Source organism: Nycticebus coucang, unplaced genomic scaffold, assembly GCF_027406575.1.
Source record: "Nycticebus coucang isolate mNycCou1 unplaced genomic scaffold, mNycCou1.pri scaffold_75, whole genome shotgun sequence".
Taxonomy (NCBI): Eukaryota; Metazoa; Chordata; class Mammalia; order Primates; family Lorisidae; genus Nycticebus; species Nycticebus coucang.
The window spans coordinates 377,642-382,495 of NW_026515590.1; the positions used below are offsets into that span (position 1 = coordinate 377,642).

Sequence of the window (4,854 nt, forward strand, 5' to 3'; positions counted from 1 at the left end):
ATTGTTTTTAGATAATTATCCCTCTTCCAAGGATCAATAAAAAAGGTGATGCCAGTCTGAGGTTGAACAGGCAATTGCTGGGCAGATATCCTTATGGAAGTACTTTTTCTGTGTGATTGCTATGGCTGTAATGCAAGGTTGGGGGGAGTTATTGTAGAGTCCTTCATGACAGGTTCTGTTATCAGGCATTTATCCACAAGAACCCTTCTCTTCATGGCCTTCCTCAACACTGTTAGTATTTAGCACAAATGACTCCTTTCAGATTCTGACAGCTTTCCCACTGGGCTCGCTCATTCTCTTTTTCTAGGCCTCAGATGTTTTCTGTTCAAAATTTCCCCCTCTGAACTTCTGTCAGACACAAATGTTATCCCTTGCTTCTGTGGAAAATAATCTCTTCTACTATCATTCCTCTAATACTGTGTTTACACAGTGTCTAAAAGTTTTTTATGGGTACATAACAGCATACAGTTATAGGGTGTATCTGTTGTTTTGATACAGGCCTAAAATATGAGTTAACCAAATCGGGGTAACTGGGGCATCCATCACCTCAAGCATTTATCATTTCTTTGTGTTAGGAACATTCCAATTCCACTGTTCAGTTATTTTAAAGTATGCCCTAATGGTTGATTATAGTTGCTTTGTCGTGCTATCAAATATTGTTCATTCTATCTAACTAACCACATTTTTGCATCTATTAGCCATCCCCACCTTATCCCTGTCAGTGCCCTGATACCCTTTCCTGCCTCTGGTAACCGTCATTCTCATCTCCACTCTGTCTCCAGGAGATCAGTGGTGTTTAACATTTAGCTCCCACATAAGAGTGAGCATGCGTGAGGTTGTCCTTATGTGCTCAGCTTAGCTCACTTAGCATAATGTTCTCCAGGTCCATCCGTGTTATTGCAAATGGCAGGATTTCATTTTTAATGGTTATATAATATTCCATAATACAGGGGGCATTTTTGTTATAGTAATTTGTATACATTCTAAAATCTCCCCTTCTAAATCATGAGCTTCCTTTTTTTTTTTTTTTGGAGAGACAGAGTCTCACTTTATGGCCCTCGGTACAGTGCTGTGGCATCACACAGCTCACAGCAAACTCCAACTCCTGGGCTTCAGCGATTCTCTTGCCTCAGCCTCCTGAGTAGCTGGGACTACAGGTGCCCGCCACAACGCCTAGCTATTTTTTGGTTGCAGTTCAGCCGGGGCCGGGTTTGAACCCGCCACCCTCGGTATATGGGGCCGGCGCCTTACCGACTGAGCCACAGGCGCCATCCAATCATGAGCTTCTTGTGGTCCTGTGCATATCTTCTCCAGCCCTTTGCCTAATGCTTTGTATTTGGTAAACGCACAATTTTTTTTTTCATGGAAATGAGTGGAAAGTGATTCTACTTCCTTTTTCCTCCATGAAACATTTTGTGTAATGTATATTTATTTTATCTTAATGATCAACTAAATATAATGTGAAAATTCAGGACACGGAAGTCAGTTGAAGGTCATCTGCCAAAAGGCAGAAGATGGAATTTTCTGAATATTGGTGGTCATAGGAGAACAGGTAGTTTTAGGAGTTTGTGGATGCAACATAACATAGTGAGCTTCGCATGTGAGTGTGGACTTGAGTTTCAGGTGCCTTTGGTTCTGGCTCTATTACTTAACTAGTTCCACAGCCTTGAATATTTTCTTTAATGTTTCTGCCCCTCAATTTTTCATAATGTGGGATGAGGATAGAAATAACACTCATCTTATGGTTGTTGCGAGGATTAAATTAAGTTACTATCTGTAAGGCACATCAGATAACACATGTTGCATAAATCCAAAAGAGTTACCTTTATTATTAAAACTGGCTATCTAAAAAGGGAAAGACATGTTCTTGTTGCCTCCTAATGACTATTTAAGTGAAAAAAATGTAAAGAATTCATTACCAAATAGTTATAGAAAGCACTGGTTTGGACCAGCACCTGTGGCTTCTCTAAGATCATCAGATTTCCTCAAAGATTTTTATAAGGACCAGAAAAGGGAACTAATCAGGTTCATATACATTTTAATAATCCTTTGGCTTCAGTATATATATATATTTTTTTTTTTTTTTTGATACAGGGCACCATCAAAGCTCACAGCAACTTCAAACTGCTAGGTTCAAGCAATCCTCCTGCTTCAGCCTCCCGAGTAGCTGGGACTACAAGTGCAGTTTAGCATGCCCAGCAAATTTTTCTATTTTTTGTAGAGACAGTATCTCACTTGAAGTCCAGAGTCTGGCTTCAGTATTTTTCTAGGGGTGGTGCCCGTTACTCAGTGGGTAGGGCCCTGGCCACATACACCAAGGCTAGAGGGTTTGAACCCGGCCTGGGCCAGCTAAAACAACAATGACAACTGCAACAACAAAATAATAGCTGAACCGGTGGCTCCTGTGGTTCAGTGAGTAGGGCGCTCACCCCATACACCAAGAGTGGCGGGTAACAAACCCAGCCATGGCCAAATTGCAACAAAAATATAGCCAGATGTTGTGCCGAGCACCTGTAGTCCCAGCTACTTGGGAGGCTGAGGCAAGAGAATTGCTTAAGCCCATGAGTTTGAGTTTGCTGTGAGCTGTGATGCCACAGCACTCTACCCAGGGTGACACAGTGAGACTCTTGTCTCAAAAAAAATTTTTTTTCTAGGAAAATTCTGTAGGAATGGGTTTCTAAAATTCATTCATTTATATTTATTTATGCAGCTATTCAATAAATATGTCTGTTTTAAGAACAGAGAAATGAGGAATACTCTTCCTGTCTTCAACTAATTCACAGTCTAATGTAAAAGGCAATCTTGAAGGGTTTAGCCAGCTGAGGTAAATATGGGAGGAAGTGAGTTCAAGATAGCAAGAAACAATCTGAGCCAAAACACGGGGGCACAAAAGGGCAGGAAATAATATTCAGGGAACTTCATTTTACAATAACTGAACATAGGGTAAGAATAGCTGGATATAAGGTAGTGGTAAGAGAGAGAAGCAAGGGCCAGGTTTGCTGGTTCACGCCTGTAATCCCAGCACTGTGGGAGGCCAAGGCAGGTGGATTCCTTGAGCTCAGGAGTTTGAGAACAGCCTGAGCAAGAGTGAGACCCCGCACAGAGCTATCCTCTCAGCTGTTCCAAAGGAAGCTGTTGTCATTTCTGGAAGGAAACTGACCGAGGAGATCAAGCAGGAAGTGCAGCAGGAGGTGGAAGAATGGGTGGCCTCTGACAATAAACAACTCTACCTGAAGGTGATTCTGGTCGGAGAGAACCCTGCAAGTCACTCCTGTGTCCTCAACAAAACCAGAGCAGCTGCAGATGTGGGAATCCACAGTGAGAGAAATGTGAAATCAGCTTCCATTTCAGAGGCAGAATTGTGGAATTTAATCAACAAACTAAATAGTGATGATAAGGTTCAGCTGCCTCTCACAGAGCACCCTGATGAGGGACAGATCTGCAATCTGCAGTGCTGTTTCTCCAGACAAGGATGTTGATGCCTTCATGTAACTGACGTAGGGAGAATAAGTTTGTTCCAGTATTCGTTACCAGCTACCCCACGACGTGTGTAGAAAATAATTAAGTGATTGTGGCATTCCAATATTCCAACCCTAGGGAAGGCAGCTGTGGCTAGAAGGTCAAAAAATTGGGATGCCTATTGCAATGTTACTACACACAGATGGGGCATGTGAACGTCCTAGGAGGTGATGCCACAGTTACGATATGTTACCCATACGTTCCCAAAGGGCAGCTGAGGAAACACACAATTCTGTAGATGTGGTAGCATCTGCTGCAGGCTTCCAAATCTGATCACAGCAGGAGCAACAGTCATAGACGTGGGGATAAATAAGAGTTCAAGAGCTCATAACTGCTAAACCTAAGTTGTTTGGAGGTGTGGATTTTGAAGGAGTCGGGAACAAAACTGGTTACATCACTCCAGTTCCTGGGGGTGTTGGTCCCATGACAGTGGCAATGCGAATGAAGGAGACCATTGTTGCTGAAAAAAACTCTTGAGGCCTGGTGGGGCGCAGTGGCTCACACGTGTAATCCTAGCATTCTGGGAAGCACAAGTTGGAGGATCCTTTGAGCTCAGAAGTTTGAGACCAGCCTGAGCGAGAGCAAGACCCCATCTCTACTCAATATAGAAAAACTAGCCAGTTGTTGTCGTGGGCACCTGTAGTCCCAGCTACTGGGGAGGCTGAGGCAAGAAGATTACTCAAGCCCAGGAGCTTGAGGTGAACTATGACATCTCAGCACTCTACCAAGGGTGACAGAGTGAGACTGTCTAGACACTACAAAACAAACAAAAAAACTGCTGAGGGCTGAAGAGCAGGAAGTGCTGACATCTAAAGACCTTGGTGTAGCCAGTAATTAACAGTTGTGTCTTTGTTGTCTTGAAGAGGAAAGCAGGCCAACAGAAATGCAATATTTTTTATTTATTCTACTGAAACAGTTTAAAATGATGCTTTGTATTTATTGAAAGCTTAAATGGGTGGGTGTTTGTGCACATGGGTCCCCAGTATCATGCTGGGTCCTGTGATCTAGTTAAGAGCAGCCATTAGCCCAGGGACTAACATGGCAACACCTTTCCACCGAAAATGGATGCCTCGCTTTGTCAAGCCACCTGTCTTAAGAATTTGACTTTTCTAGCATTGCATTTCCCAAAGGCTATTCCAATAGGAATTGATACTCATTTTAGGTTCCAAAACTTTGAGGTCAACTAATCAAACCAAAGGAAAAACAATGCTAGAGAAAATTAGGGAAAAGGTGAAAGGGAAAAAATGTTGGTAATTGCATAGAAAAAAAATTACTCTAATTTATTAAGATATAAGTATTGATGGATAATCAGATTTATACAAGTAGAACTGAATT

General features: G+C 42.3%; 1 pseudogene; it reads left to right on the top strand.

Annotated features, from left to right (window-relative positions):
- Positions 1–1,708: 1,708 nt before the first annotated feature.
- On the top strand, positions 1,709–4,357 carry LOC128579540 (bifunctional methylenetetrahydrofolate dehydrogenase/cyclohydrolase, mitochondrial-like; annotated as a pseudogene).
- Positions 4,358–4,854: the final 497 nt, after the last annotated feature.